Here is a 17,166-nt window from a genome sequence, read left to right as displayed (position 1 = left end):
AGCTTATGATAAGAAGATTTGACCTCGTTGCTTTCGAGAAGGAGAGTTGGTCTTGAAAAGAATTCTCCAAATCCAGCATGATAGTAGAGAAAAATGGACTACGAATTGGAAAAGGTCGTATGTGATGAAACAGGTTTTTTCGGATGAAACGCTGATACTGACTGAGATGGATGGAAATGATTTATCCCATCCTATAAATTTTGATGTTGTGAAGAAATACTATACTTAAAAAAATGAAAAAAATGAAAAAAAAAGTGAATGAAAAAGGAAGACTCAAGACGAAAACCCTAAAAGGGCAGTTTGAGTCATAGGGGGTTTGTCTAAGTTGAAAACCTGAAAAGGTAGCTTAGATAAAGAGAATACAACATTGAATTTAAAAGTCCGCTGACATGGAGGCTAGCAAATTCAGAAGAGTTCCAAGTTGTTAAGTACATCAGAGGGTTAGATTTTTAGAAAAAAAAAACTTTGAGATGTGTTATCATGATTATCTGATTGTTCATTTTGGGCTTTGTCTTCATACTTATCCTTGTAATTCTCCCTTGGCCAAAATTAGCCAACATTTTGCTAATAAAAGACATTTTATTTCATTCTTTATGTCTTTTTCTGATGATTATTTCTCAATCATTCATATTCCTTTCTTCTTAGTACCTCACCATAGAAGAAATGTGTAAATGCATTCTTACTTTTTGAGTTTGAAATAATGATTGATGAATGAATAACAACATGAAAAGATTTTTACATTACATTGAATAAGTCAAGAGTGATAAAGGTAGAATCGAGATGTTCAGTTCTTGATTAGGATATTAAATTTGGGAAGGGATTTCTTACAAAAAGAATGTGAGTGGAAAAGACAATTGAGAGCTACATTGGTTCGATCTTAAAAGAACAGTGTAATTAGATCTTTGAAGAATCAAAAGGCTTGATGCCCAAGAAAAAAGCTTGAGAAACTTGAGTACCATACATTGAATAGGAATTAATTGGCCAACATTTGCATAGCATGCATTGAAATTCATATGCATTGCATAGCATACACTACTTTCAGAAAAATATAGTGTATAAATTCAAGAAGCAAGGGTGTTCCAAGATCCCACATAGAGAAGACAGATATGAAGATATTTTTCAAAGTTGAGAAGAAACTTGTCAGGTAAGTTCCTAATCCTTGAAATAGGATGTCTTTTGGTATCAGGGTTGATTTATAAGATTTTTGGGCATAATCTCCTGAAATTTCTTCAAACATAACTTTCAACTCCTTTGGACATGATTGCTAAGGAGTAATTTACTTTTCAAAGTCGTGGTGCCTCTATTTAGAGGAGCAATTTACTTTCCCAAAGTCGTGGTGCCTCTGTTTAGAGGAATAATTTACTTTCTAAAGTCGTGGTGCCTCAATTTAGAGGAGCAATTTACTTTTCCAAAGTCGTGGTGCCTCTGTTTAGAGGAGCAATTTACTTTTCAAAGTTGTGGTGCCTCTTTTTAGAGGAGCAATTTACTTTTCAAAGTCGTGGTGCCTCTGTTTAGAGGAGCAATTTATTTTTTCAAAGTTGTTGAGCCTTTGATTAGAGGAGCCATTTATTTTTCCAAAGTCGTTGAGCCTCTGATCAGAGAAGCTATTTATGTTTTTCAAAGTCGTTGAGCCTCTGTTTAGAGGAGCTTTGATCGAAAACAAAAAAAATAAAAATAAAAAGTAAGAAGGTCGAATTGAGTCTTGATTGGGTGTCTACGTCTTTGCGCAATTTTTGTTTCACAAAAAATGTGCAAAGAAGGGCAGCTGTAGACACCCAATTTGGTCTAGGCCTGAATCAATTGGGCCTGATCCAAATAGGTAAGTCTATGTTCTTTTTTTTTTCTTCTTTATTTTATTTTCATTTTTATTTTATTTTATTTTTATTTTTATTCTATTTCTATTTTATTATTATTATTATTGTTTTATATATTTTTTTTTCTTTTATTTTTTATCTTAGGTATTTACTTATTTATTAATATGTATATATCTTTATTATTATTTTTTTCTGTTAATATTTATGTATATCATATTATGTATTATCTATTATTTAATTTTAATTTATCTATTAATTTTTTTTATTTATCTGATTTATTTTCATTTGATTTTTTTATTTTTATTTTTTGGTTTATTCGGTGGGAAATTGGATTGGAATTCAATCAGAAAAGTCCATGTTGGATTCAATGATTAAATCTTAATCCAAAGAGGAATTGGGATTGATCAAAAACTCTTTTGATCAATCCCTATAAAAGGGATCCTCTGGAACAGAAGAACACACAGAAAAATAGTGAGGAAAAAGTTACTGATTGAGAGAAAAGGGCATATAGAAGATTTTTGAAGGCTAAGAAAAGGTTTAGAAGTGTTAGAACAGCTGTAGGAATCGAAAAAAAATTTTGGAGATTTTTGCGAAATTTCTTTTTGGAAATTTTTGGAAAATTTTCAGATTCCGGTGAACTTTCCAGTGAAAGTTAAAATTTTCAACGATAATTCCAGTCAAGTTTGAAGTTTTCGACCAGCTGCCCAGTTTTCGATAAAGATTCTTAGAAACCGATCAACTTTTCAACGAACTTCCGACGAAAAACCCAGATTCCAACGAAAAATTCTAAAATTTGGTGAATATTCAACCAGAGTTCTTCGATCATTTTAGAGAGAAGGGAGAGAAAATGAAGGAAGAGAGAGAGAGGAGAGAAGGTTTCTGTCAAAACAAAATAAAGAAAACAGCCTTATATATCCTCTCAAAATGACGTCGTTTTTGCATTAAATTACCCAGAGGATCTGCGCGTTTTACCAAGATCTAACCCGATCCGAGCGTCGACCCGCTTTTCGACCCGTACGTGTTCTGCCTCCCCAAGCCGTTAACCGAGTCAAGCCGACATCCCGAGCCGTTTCTCCGAGCCGTTTCTCTTTCTTGAGTCGAGCCGAACTCCGAGCCGCTCCAGGTTTTTTTTATATTTATTTATTTATTTATTTGTTTATTTATTTATTAAATTAGGATTATTTAATGTTCTTTTATCTTTATTTTATTTTTATTTTTGTTTTACTTTTTTTATTTTCACTTTTATTTTGTTTTATTATTTTATTTTCTTTAAATAAAACCTAAAAAAAATATTTTTGGGGAAAAGTTGAAAGTATCAATTTTTCTTAAAAATAAATTTTCAAAAAAAAGTTTTTAAGGAAAAGTTAAAAGTAGCAATTTTTCTCGAAAATAAAAGAATCCAAAAAAAAATATTTTTTGAAAAAAGTTGAAAGTATCAATTTTCCTTAAAAATAAATTTTCAAAAACGGTTTTTGAGGAAAAGTTGAAAGTATCAATTTTCTTTAAAAATAAATTTTCAAAAAAATAAATTTTTGAGGAAAAGTTGAAAGTATCAATTTTTCTTGCACAAGAACAATCATTCTTTTCTTCTTTTTTTTATTTTTTTTGTTTATGTTAAATAATCCGACGATGAAGCCTCTGTAAGTGAAACAGTAGTTTTCTTGCATACACCTGAGGTGAGAGAATTTTCTCAATTTTTTACTAAAAGTATTAGAGTCAATTGAGAATAATTTTTAATAATTAATTACTTGGTAAAATTTTAAGGCTCATTGGATAACACAAATTTAAGTTGGTACCATCTTTTGATGGGCGTTATGAGGGTGCTATAACCTTCCTCACACGTAACCGAACTCCGAACCCTGTTCTGATTAGTAGACCTGAACCTATTCTTTTAAGAACTTTTAAACTTAGGTGTTCCCTGAAAGGACAGATTCCTTAGGTGATCAATCACACCTAGATAAAAAAAAATTGGTGGCGACTCCTAAAAGTTAATGTCTAGCGATAGATTCCTGAATCTAGACGTTATGACACTATTTATGTATAATTGTTAGAAAAATTAGAAAGTGTTTATAAAAAAAAAAAACATTAATAAATTTTTTTTAGAATAATTAACAATTATCCAATGATGAAACTTTTAAAAATTTCATATGATAAATTTTTTAAGAAATCTCTAAATGAAGAATTTCTCTAAATTTAACATAAATAGTAAAATAATTTAGACTAAATTTCAATAAAAATATTTTTTTTCAAATAAATATTTTAAAAATATAAAAATAAAACTTAAGAATTTAGGTGAAAATATATGATAATTATCTAGCGATAAAATCTTTAAAAAAATTACAAATAGTTAAATTTTTATAAAATTTTTAGGTGGAAGGTTTTATTTAAATTCAACTAAACTGGTAAATGAATTTAAATGAGACTTCAAAAAATAATTATCATATTATTTTTTTCAAGAATTAAGAAATTAATAAGAGTTTAGATTCTAAATTTAACCCAAATAGTAAAAAATTTAGAAATAAAACTTATAGGAAAATTTTTTAAATAAATTCAAATGGTGAAAATTTTAAAAATAGAAAAAAATTCTAAGGATAAAATTCTTAGTAATTATAAATGGATTATTATATAAGATATTTCAAGGTGAGAAAATATTTTTAATTTTAGCTCAAATAATGGAAGAATTATATATTTTTTTAATAAAATAAAATTTTAACAAAAAATAAATTTTATTAAGCTTTTCGACGATTGAGCCTTTTCAAAAAAATAAATGAAAATTTTAAATACTCTTAAGGTGAAAAAATATTTTTTAAAATTTTATTAAATTGATGAAAAAATCTTATAAGTCATTTCCAATAATGAAACATTAAAGTAAAGACCATTGAACTAAAATGATTGCTAGAATAATTTAAAATTAAATGATATTATCTTAGGATAGATGTTGTGGAGGTGCTGTAACTTTCTTCATACTTAATCAAACTTTGAATTTAGTTTTGTTCAGAAGATTATAACATATTTTTTAAGGACCTTTAGTTAAGTTTAAGAACTTCTTAAAAGAATAAATTCATTAGATAATTAATCACACTCAAATAAAAAATTAGTGACGACTCTTTAGGTTATGTTTAATTATAGCTTTATGGATCTATACCTCATGATATTACACGAAAATCGCATGTTATAATTTATGTTGACATGAAAATATAAATTATAATTTTTTGATTTTATTAAATCTATTTATAATTTTTTAAAAATTTAAATCGTATTATTTTAATATCTTTTATTCATATAATATTATAATATTGTATTTCAAATCATTAAATTTAGATCCACCCAAAAATATGAAAATTAAAAAAGTAAACCCACATTGATGTCAACGTCATTGTTTACATTTCTTAAAGTTTAAATTAACCCTGATAGTTTGTTAAAAAATATATATTAAAAGATAGATTGGAAATCCTTTAATTACTTTTTAATATAATTTTTATCGTCGTTTAAAAAGTGTAAAAAGTATAATTTTTACAATTTAATCTTACAAATGTTAATGATATATGACAATAAATATATTAAAAATAATAAATATTAAATAATAAACATGAATTATCATTAGAAGTTAGAACCCACAAGAATTACTAATTTGCTAAAATTATTTATAAAAACAAAATAAATATATACGACTAATACTTCAGTCAATACTTTTAACCTTTTAAGTCCTACTACTGATATCATGCAATATAGGCAAAAGAAATCAACTGGCCATTAATGCCAATGGTTTTTGCCGTTGTTATTTAACCCATGCAACGACTTTTATTTTTATTTAATTAATAGTAGGTCCTACCATGGGTCATGTCAATCACATTTTTTTTTGTTTGTTTTCTTAGAAAATTTTAAAAAATTTTAATTTAATTGACAATGGGTTCTACCATGATTTATGTTAGTCAATTATTAAGAAACTTAAAAATTAGGTTATTATAATAAAAATATTTAATAATTAAAGAAATATTAATTTTAAAATTGAAAAAATAATTATTTTTTATCTTATTATTTAATTAAATATAAAGTTATAATATGTATATTTAATTTTTTGGTTACTTTCCTTTTGATTCCTTTTATATTTTACCTTTTGTTATTTTTTGACCTAATTTATTTTATTTGATATCTTTTGTAAAAATATTAATCAATTAAAGTACAGATGATAAAGTAATTTGCGTTTTGTGAGGTTTAATTCACCCTGGGCTAATTGTTCTTTTATTTTATCCAATTTTTTTTTATTTTTTAAAATTATTCGGATGGATCATAAACAAATTTAGGATATCCTATTTTTTAAGGGTATGATTTTGATTTTTTAAAGTTTATTTATATATGATTTATTTTTATTAATTTATTATTAATTTTTGAAATTTCATAAATATACGGGACATTTTTATTCGACTTTTTTGTCATTTTTCTAAACCAGGACAAATTTTGAAAACAAATATTACAATATAAATAGGGATTGCAAAATAATTTATATTTAATAGGTTTTATTTACCTTGATTAAATAAGTGTGATTTAAAAAAAAATCAGGATCTGAGTTTTATATTTTTTTAAATTGAGATTAAGCTTAGATCAGGTTTTAGATCTTTTGATTTATCTTTAATATATTAATATGTATTTTATTATTAAATCTGTTTTATAGTTATATATCTAAATTATATTAATTAAGCCATTCCTTTATACCTTGTTTTGATTAAACATATTGGCTTTAGACATATATATATATATATATTTATATTTATATACTAGTTGACTATTCGTTGTAAAAAAAAAAAAAAAATCAAAATAAGGCATTTTAAATAGGTATAGTTGAAAGAGGAAAAACTAAATCAATCATCAGCAAGATAGTAGCCATCAACAACATAGTAGCAAAAGAACATTAATAATAAAGAACTACAAAATGATGTTATTTGATATTATTAACAAACAGATTTGGAAGGGATAGATGAAGTAGCAATCTTGGAAATTGTCAAATTTTCTACAAACTTTATAAAAAGCCAAGGGAGATGGTGTAGTTTTTTACATTATTCCACAAAAATTACCTAACATCATTTGACTATCGACACCATTTTGTTAAAAATATTCATTTAGGTCAAAGCATGGAATTCAAAATAATATTATACTTAGCAAACTAATGTGCCACAATTTTTTGGACAACCTAGCATGTATGTTGCAAAAATGTATTCCACATGGTAAAGCAAAAACCATATCAAAAGACATTTTTATTTTGAAGATCAAAAAGTGTCTTCCAAGTCAGCCTTTTCATCATTTTTCACATTTTTATTCACCAAAAATTTTTTTGATTTAGTTAAAGGATGCAAAACCCCAAATAACAATTAATATGTTTCAAACTTACATTGATGAAATAATTAAAGGCATGCAAACTACTATTGTGTAGGAAAATTTCCTATAATAATCTGCAAAAGCTAAGCAAAATAAGTAAAACCGTCATGATAATTAATCAGCATAAGATGCTAAGCAAACCAAAATTATTATTTTTTAAGCCAAGCACATTGACCACTCAGGTAGGCAGCTATTCAGTGAAACAAATAGCCTAAAATACAAATATCATTGTCAAAGTTACAGCTTTAGAGAAATGCTATGCACACTCATAGAATTAGAACTGTAGCAGTGTTTGGTCATATATAATTTGATCATCAAGAATAAGAGTAGATTAAGCAGTTGAACCAGAAAAAATGGTTAGGTCAGCATGCTTTTTTAAATCATTTGCTTGAATCAAGAAATAATATTTATGATAGATTTTTTTAGGGAGATTGATATCTACGAATAGTTTTTTAACTGAGAAACACTGCAATTTTTCTGAGTGTCAAGAATAGTTGTTTAAGTTGATTTTCCAAGTTTTGAAAAATGAAAAGCCAACCCATCTGAATCAAAGTAATTAATGAATAAGAAATTATTTCATGTGAGATGATGAAAGATTACGAAAGCATTGATTTATTTTTTTTAATATGCAGCAAATTATTTATTAAGATTTCATTTGATAACTCTTCAATTTTCATTTTTGCATTTCTCAAACTGTAACAAGTTCTCCATTATCCATTCATATAATAGTGTAATAGTACTAGAAAGAAAGAAACAACAATCAAAAACTGATATGGCAAAGGAAGTTCACAACTGATGTACAATTTCCGAACACATTAAGAAAAATTAAGGACGTGTTACTAGATATAGTAAATAATTTAGAATGGAGAGAAGCTGTTTTAGCCAATTCTTGGAGGTCTCTGATCTTTTCCTGAAGAATCAAGATATAATCGAATCCGTCCTTGGTTGAAATCCATGGTAACAAAAGGATTAGCTTCTACCACCTGAATCTGGACTCTTGGCATGTCTTCCTTAACCTTTTTCTCTGCTTCCTCTCGGGTCAGCCCTACTAACTCGGGCCATTCCATTTTTGGAGCAGTGTTTGATCCAAGCAAACTCCCGTAAGTTCCTGCAAGAGTGCCAATAAATATCAAATTTAATTCTGAAGAAAATAAATATTTATTCAGGTTCCCTGTCAATGTATAGGAAACAATCATTTAGATGGAGCTACTCCTCAATGGTCAAATAACAGATAATCCCATCAAAGATCTAGCAGAATAGATGTCTGATCATTTCAATAATCAAATATTGGGAACTGCTGGTATGGGAAGAAGTGAAGCAAACAACTTACTTGGTAAGACTGGTGTTGAATCTGTTAATTCACCAGGTTCTTTTTCAGCGCGCTGGTTCTCAGCCACGGCAAAGCAGCACTATTTTGGTGACTTATGAAGGGCAAACTGGTTTCAATGTCCTCTTCCTGATTGATTTTATCAAACTTTCTATCTTTGGTTTTGCCACATGTAGGGAGTTCCAGAATCCAGACAACTCCTTGACATGGCTGGCATAAAATTTGATAATTACCATGCGCTACGCGAATGTCCCTTTCCTGCCAGGCCGCCTTCAAATGCAGGGACAATGGCCCAAAAGTATGAACCTTCAACCTGCAAATCCCTTCATTTTTGGGCTTCTAAACCGACCACTTAATTATCTTTAAACCATATTTTTGCGCTTTTTTTTCAGATTCAACAGTCTTAGCTTCCATTATCCTGCCAAAGGCCCAAATTGATATTTATTACCATCCTCTGATCACTGGCGTTGCTCTGAAACATTAAAATTTATATATTTATTTTATATTTTATATAAAAATTATATGTTATAATTTATTTTAAAATAATATATATTTTTAATTATGTTAAATTTATATATAATTATTATTAAAATTTTAATTATATATTTTTTATATTTTTAAAATCATATCATGTTATATTATTGTATAATATTTTAAATTATAACTCTATCCACGAAGATTCGTTGAATCCACTAGAATCATGATAAAAGTCATGTTTGTAGGTTTGGACAGAAGAGATATTTAATATTTAACCAAATTCTAGAAGTCTTTCAGGGCATATATCCAAGTTCTTGGCAGCCTAAAGCACGGAAAATTGAATCTTGATAAATCATGTGTCATGACTTGCAAAGCATGAAAAATACACCTAAATATAAAATTCAAAACACTTGGTTGAAACTTGAAAGCGAGATCTCCAGGGATTTCACAAACAAGTTCTTTCACACCCTAAATACTTTTTCGTTTTTGTGTTATTACAATTAGAAGTGAGAAAAAAAATTTTAAAAATTAAAAATTATTCGGTTTAATTTGGTTAATTTTTTTATTTGAATTGGATTAAGTTTGAATATTAAAAATATATATATTAAATTTAGATTAAATTTAAAATTAAGATATAAAAAAAATAAAAAATTAAATCAAATCAAATTATATATTTTTGTTAATTTAAATATATTTTAAATTATATATAAAATAAAATAATTATTTTATATATAATTTTTTTAAATATATTAAAAAAATTACATAAATATACCATGAAATTTAATGCGATTTGAGTTTGTTTCTTGAGATTTAAAAAGTAACATTTAATCACTATGAATTGTGTATCCGTGATATTCCGTTAATTTTTATAAATATGTTAACGCTTAATCAATAAACCTTACCTCTTTTCTTATTTTTTTTGTTTGCTTTTTCTTATATTCAAATTTTAAAAAAAAAAATTAAGTTGAAAACATGAATTCTTCAAAATATTCAGCAAGTGAGAGATCAAATGTTGAAAAAGTATATTATTATGGTGTGTGCCACTAGTTGATCTTTTTCCTCTTTCTCTTTCTGTCTCTATTTTTAAAAACTTAAAAATTCTTAAAAAATTCAAATTAAAACCCATAGAAAAAAATCCTTCTTGATGAGTTGTTGTGATTGTTACGTGAATTTATGTTTGTTTTGAGGGTTTATTGTGTGTAAGTAATTCATGGTGGATTTAGATTCTGTAAATTTTTTTTGTAAGTGTTGGGTTTGTTGATGGTTGTCTCTAGATTTTTAGTGGCTATCAAATGAAAATTAGTTATTTGTTTGATGCTTGACATAATTCATAATAGCAAAAATTTCATTTCAAAAAAGACACAAAATTTAAAATTTGCATATAAACAGATAAGCAAAAAAATTGAAAGTCTTAATAAAAAATAATCAACATAGCCAAAGAACACCATTAACAGCAGCATCCAAGAGCAAATCAAAATTTTAGGTTTTAATTTGAGATTGTTTTTCTGGGTTTATGAAGAAGAGTTTTTTGTTAGTTTTGGATTTAGTTGTTTAAAAAAAAAATTCATCTAATTTTAGAGAGAGAAGATGAATTGAAGATGAAGAAAATAAAAAAAAAAGAAGAAAAGGTAATGATTTTAGAAAAAAATACAATAAAACAAATCATAAAGTAATTAAATATCACTTTTTAAACATAAAAAAATAAACTCAAGTAGGTTAAATCTCATTGTATATTTATATAATTTATCTTATATTAAAATTTTCATTAAAATGATATATAAAAAAATTAAATTTTAAAAATCAATAAACTAAACCGAATTGATAAAATTCGATTTAAATCAATTTTAAAAAAATCACTTAAAATTCGAATGATTTTTAAAAATTAATAATATTATATATTATTTAAAAAAATTAAATTCAATCCACTTCAATCCAAACTATTATCATTCCTAATTACAGCAGATTGGACAAAATCCATATTTTTTTCAAATTTTCTATGTTTTTTTTTCTAAGTTCAGCCACAAATGTTCGTACAAGTGTATGATAGTGCTTTAAAACATCATGAAATTTCAAAACCATGCATTTCTCACAAATTACCCATTTGCAAACGTAAGTCACGGTTGCCTAATTCCTTCAGACTCCCTTCTCAAGGTGTTTTTTGTTATTATTTTAATAATATTATCTTTAAATTTTGTGTGAACTTTTTTTTTTTTGAGATTTTAAAAATGTATTTTTCCACGTATCGATTTTCTTACCCATTTAATATTTGAAATGTCGGTGTAGAAAAATATTCTACCGACACGTTTTACTAGTCAACTTGCATCATAGCGTTTCAGGATTAACCATTTTAAAAAGCATAAACAATAAGATTAATGGGATTTTATGGCGTTAAGATAGATGAATTACAACATCATTATTCGTATTGAGAAAGATGTTTAAAATTGAAATTAGGTTCCACATCAGACAATTTGGACCTTTTTACCATGCTCCAAAATTAAGTTGATTGGTGGTAGGGTTCACATTTCACAATTGCAGAACATTCCAAACAACCCACTCACCCTGCCAGGCGACCATGGACGGGGAAGAATGTTTTGGGGTTGAAACAGCAACATCCAAAAGATATAAATCACAAGTACCTGGTTTAAAATATCTAAAGGAAATAAAGATTGAACCTTCGCTCAAATTTTCTATTTCAATGTATACAAAGCAAAAGATTCAGATTTATTAAAAACTCTGAACAAAGTTTACAATCATCGACCTCCTGAAAGTAGAGACCCTGCAACAGAAGATGAATCGGAGAATCCCTTGCAAGCAGAAGATGTATATGTCATGGCAAAATCATCAAAGCCTTCTCGATGGGCAAATGTTAGGCCACTGGAAGAGAGATAGAGTGATGAGATTTCTGGAAAAGGAATATCTCCTCCTAAAAACTGAACAACTTGGCGCATGGTTGGCCTTGCTTCAGGCTTTGAGTGGGAGCAGAGCAACCCAAGTTTTAAGACCAACTCAACTTCCTCTGCCACATAATCTGTACCCAAATTTGGATCCTTTGCCTCAAGAATATCACCTTTGTGCCAACAAGAATACACCCAGTCAACCAAGATTACATCTTCTGTTGGAGATTGTGCCTGTCTTGGCCTTCTTCCGCAGGCAACTTCAAGCAAAAAGGCCCCAAAAGAGAACACATCAGTGCGTGGTGTGGCTTTCCCAGTTCGAAAATGCTCTGGAGCCAGATAACCAAGAGTGCCCACAACATGAGTTGTTTGTGGATCCGTTCCATGATCATATAACCTAGCAAGCCCAAAATCTCCCAATCTTCCATTTAATTCACCATCCAGCAAAACATTACTAGCCTTAACGTCTCTGTGAATCACTACCTGCTCCCATTCTTCATGTAAATAAAACAATCCTGATGCTACACCTTTGATGACTCTGAATCTTTGTCCCCAATTCAGGGTGACCTTTGGCTGGTCATGCAAATACTTATCAAGACTTCCATTAGGCATGTAGTCATAGACCAAAAGAAGCTCACCTTTACGCCGGCAATATCCCAAGAGTTGAACTAAATTCCGGTGACGGAGACGACCAATACTCACAATTTCTGCAACAAATTCCTTCATCCCTTGCCTCGATTCATGTGAGATTCTTTTCACTGCAACCTCGAGTTTACTGGTTGGTAGAACTCCTCTATACACCTTACCAAATCCACCAGCACCCAATAACTCCTTGTCTTTGAATCCTTTTGTAGCAATATATAGATCTTTATACTTGAATCTATGAGTCCCATACGGAAGCTCCCAATCTTCAACAACTTCAGCAAACGTTCTCTTCCTTCTAATGTAATAAACTAAACCTGAAACTGCTGCCAAAACCAAACTCACTAAAATCAAAGGCAACCCAATTGTCAAAATTTTTGATATCTTCTTTGGTCCTAACCGAGGAAGCTTGGGAAGTTTAGACAGGGTAAGCTCTTGCGCCTGACCATTAATCTTAAAGCTCCAACCTAAAACATAATGAGATGTGTGAATAGAACCGGTTGACGATGAAAACCCAACATACATCTCATTGTTAATAATTGAAGAAAGATCACGAGACAAAGATAAAGGTGGAGTATTGGGTTTAGGAACATTAAATGGAGCTAAAGTAACATCCATTCTCTTCTCTAGACCATGATATTCGATCCAAACTTGTATCCGTTGCCCACTGAGCAGAGTCAGGTTTTTGAACTGATGGGTGCCATCCTCATAATATCCAGCTGGAAAAGATTTATCAGACACTAATCCATTAATATCAATCCCAACGTGATTGTCATTGATGTCAGCAAACTCGTCATTTCGCATCGTATCGAGTTCTACAGCAACAACATGGTTTTTATCACTGCCATTGTTGGACCCATTGAAGAGTCCAAGATACTGGAGTGGAAGAGCTCCAGGGAGCCCCCTAGTGGGTGCAATCACGAAAGCGATTCCATGGCCGCCGAGATTTGGATATTCAGGAACAATAGCGAAGACAAAGGTCGTAGAGAAGGAAGAAACTGAACCGTTTGTTGAGTTCTTGAAGTTTATAAGGTAAGGGTAGAAAGCATGGCCTTTTTGTCGCATGGTTTCATTGGTGAGCTTTAGGAGTCCATTGGAAGTGATTTCTGCAATGCCATCAAGGCTTAGATTAGCGGGCCGAAATCCGTTGTAAATGAAATCAACATCAACGGCGGCGGCTAAGTTTATCAGAAGAGTCAGCAGAATTGCTAATCTGAAACACATGGCCAAAGTCTGCTTGCCTTGTTGTCCTTTTTGTCTTTGTTTTTCTTTGCCTTCTAATAGTGCTTGAGATCAGTTAGAAAGTTCATAGAATCTCTCACCCATCAGCCGTTCAAGTAGTTGGCCCGTTACCATAGTAATAAGAAAGTTTTAAATTTACCAGCCACCATTGCAAAGCAAGGTTGATCTTATATTTATCCCCAAAAAATAGAAAAAGAAAAAGCTTGATCCTTAAGTCTTTACCTTTGAAGTTGCTGTCGCACAGTAAGGAGTGGGGACAAGAGACTTCTGTAAACTTGACGCCGGTTTCCCCACGCAATTCTCACCAGCACCATGCATTCAAGTTCACCATTGGAAGTTTCCAAAAGTAAGGGCATTGGTCAACCCCCGTAAGCGATAACGGTCCAGGCACGGTTGCTTGGCCTTTTTGTCTGTTTTTTGGGATTTTCTTTGGATAAACAGTTTTTGAGTTTAAAAATGGTCTGTTTTTAACAACTACTATTAACTAATAAGAAAAACAGTCAGAAAAAATGAGGCAAAAGCAAAGAAATAAGCTGTTAAGCTGACTAGTTGTTTGAGAGTGTAGAATCCATATTTCGGGGAAGCGTTTAACTTATCAAGAATAGTTGTTTAAGCTAATTTTCCAAGTTTTGAAAAGTAAAAAGCCAACCCATCTTGAATCAAATTAGTTAACGAAAAAGAGATTATATCATGTGAGATAATGAAAGATTACGAAAGCATTGATTATTTTTTAATATGCATCAAATTATTTATTAAGATTTCATTCAATAATTTTCAATTTTCATTTTGCATTTCTCAAACAGAAAAAGTGACCTTTTGGTAGATATCCATGGGGTATATATTTGGCATTTTCTTTTATTTTGAGAGTTCTTACATATTTTCTGTTTCGATCAACTCTGTTTTGATTTGAAAATAGAGGATTTAAATTTTTTTCCCTCTTGGGTACGTTCAACATAAAACAAGATCCTTAGGTTCTTTCCGTTAGGGTTCAATCAAGCTTAGAAATTAATGTAACATTCATGTCATTCGTATATACTAATTCGGGTCAATGAAGTCTTTAATTCAATCTAATCTGGCAAGTTGCTAAAACCTGTCCTCATTTGGAAGCTAGTCCAAGTTTATATCATATTGCTAAAACCTCTCAATGTCTGATATGAAGAGGGAATTTGATCCAACAAATTATCTCTTATTCGTTTCTCCTATATCTCATCTGTTTATTCTAGTGATCTTCCCGTGGAGTTGAAATTATAAGAAACATAGACATTTCAAATCTGTGAGCCTGACAAATCAAAGATACATGCAAAGATGGCGGCTTTATGCACATTGAAGATGATGATTTCTTCCATTTTAGACCCATTCAATCAATTAAGAAATATGATATTTACAAGTAACTGCAATGCGTGACTCAGTTCCTTGGTTTCTCATAGGGTTCATTACATTCTCAGCTGATAGAATTTCTGATTGATCGGTGGATTCACTAATTTTTATCAGAAATAAAAGCAATGAATATTTAGTGCTCTTCATTCTCACTTACTCACTTATCAGGTATCTAGTTTTCCCTTCATTCTAGGCTATATTGTCTAGATAAAGATTACAGGTTTGTGCTTATGTTTTTGGCCCCTGAGATGGAAATAAGTTCTATAATTCAATAAAACAACAAATGCATGCATACATTCATACAGAAACAATTAATATTAGCGGTTGAATACAATAAACGATAGTAGACAAAGTTTAATTAATTTGTGAAGGTGATAGTTAAATCAAGTCAAACAGTTTCAACTGGAAAATTATGCGCGTGTACTACTAACTATATCAGTTATATAGCAAATACAATTAACGATCTGCAAATAGCAATGAGTCAGTGACTGTCATGGTTGCTACGGATTCCTTTGTTCAGGTTAATGAGTAATCAAGGGACTGTTCGAGGAGATCCAGCGTACGAAAAATTTGTTGGATTAAAAGTTTTCAATCCAATCACATCAACGAAAGTAAAATTAAATAATAAATCAAATACACAAAAAACAATAATTTAACGTGGTTCAATCTAATCAACTTACATCTACGAATGAGAAACAAGATCCATTAGTCATAGAGAATTACAAACATATATCAAATCATCAATCTCACTCAATAATTAATACTCATAAGATACTCTCAATCTACTTTAATCTTATGGAATATTCTCAACTTAAACAAACACAAACCCTTGTACACCCTTTTCAACATAACCAAACACATACCCATATACTCTTATACTACATACTTATGTGGACCCTCTTAGTTTCCTCTAGTCCACTCATAAACAAACATGCACATCCATAAAACGTAGAGTCCCAATAGTCCTATGAGATGTCTATCCCACAAAACCTTAGAACTCTCTTACATCTTTTTCTCATATCTAACCCTGTAAAGACTTCACATATTTATAACCATACAAACTTGTCCATTAAAAATCTCTTTCCTCTTAGAATTCTTTTCTTATAAGTTAAACTTGCCTATTAAAAATTCATTTCTTTTTAAAATTCTTCTATTGCAAGTTAAATTTATTTATTAAGAATCTATTTTTTTTTTAAATTCTTTTTTTACAAGTCTTCTTGTTTATCATGTAATATTTAACAAATTCCAAACAAATTTTTAACAAATCTTAAATAAATCTCTTACGAAATTTGAGTCATTATTTTCAACAAAATTGTATCCAATTTTTCAGGGAATGAAGCTTGGCCATTCAGATATGAGATAACTTGCGACATATTTGGCATTATGTGGGCAAAATAGTCCAACCTTTAGTACTAGCTCAACTTCTCCGACCTCAAAATCCTTGTCAAGTTCAGGGTCTGCTGTTTTCAGGATATCTCCTTCATTCCAATATTTGAACACCCAATCCACAAGATGCACCTCTTCAGCTGAGGCTCGTGGCATGACTGGCCTTCTACCACAAACAACCTCCAGGCAAAATGCCCCAAATGCATAAACATCAGGCAAAATGCCTTGTAATCATTATGGTCAACTCTCTTTCTTTCTCCTCCTTCCTCTTTCGTGTTCAAATGGTTGACAAAGTTGTCCTCAATGAACTTGCAGTCCTTTTCAGAAGCTTGAGCTGAAATCCACCAACGAAGGAAGATCTGGATTCAGTTTTTCATCATATGAATTGCAGTAAATAAGAATGTAGGCTGTTGATTCCAATATATATCAGGGTAAACTTGATTTCTCAAATAGATGTGAACTTCGTGATTTACATTTTCATATGTTATTTTGTCACTCTACTTTTTTTTTTGGGATGAGTCCTGGCAGATGTTCACCTGCTCTGATTAACTAGTTGGCTGTGCAGTTACTGCGGCCTCATGATCAACTGGGTTGAGAGTTGAAACGTGGCCCCATGAACAACTGGCAAACCAAA

General features: G+C 29.9%; 2 pseudogenes across 2 annotated transcripts; both read right to left on the bottom strand.

Annotated features, from left to right (window-relative positions):
- Positions 1 to 7,875: 7,875 nt before the first annotated feature.
- On the bottom strand, positions 7,876 to 8,750 carry LOC111297845 (subtilisin inhibitor 1 pseudogene; annotated as a pseudogene). Its single transcript, XR_016326356.1, has 3 exons — positions 8,682 to 8,750; positions 8,518 to 8,596; positions 7,876 to 8,295 (listed from the first exon to the last, which is right to left on the bottom strand). The product of XR_016326356.1 is annotated as a subtilisin inhibitor 1 pseudogene (transcript).
- Positions 8,751 to 11,640: 2,890 nt separating this feature from the next.
- On the bottom strand, positions 11,641 to 14,147 carry LOC111296587 (L-type lectin-domain containing receptor kinase IV.1 pseudogene; annotated as a pseudogene). Its single transcript, XR_016326202.1, has one exon. The product of XR_016326202.1 is annotated as an L-type lectin-domain containing receptor kinase IV.1 pseudogene (transcript).
- Between the last annotated feature and the right edge of the window lie 3,019 nt (positions 14,148 to 17,166).

This window comes from Durio zibethinus, chromosome 12 (genome assembly GCF_047325235.1).
Source record: "Durio zibethinus cultivar Kanyao isolate XHJ-2024 chromosome 12, ASM4732523v1, whole genome shotgun sequence".
NCBI lineage: Eukaryota > Viridiplantae > Streptophyta > Magnoliopsida > Malvales > Malvaceae > Durio > Durio zibethinus.
Note: the sequence above shows the minus strand (reverse complement) of the source record. Positions and strands in the feature narration are given on the sequence as shown.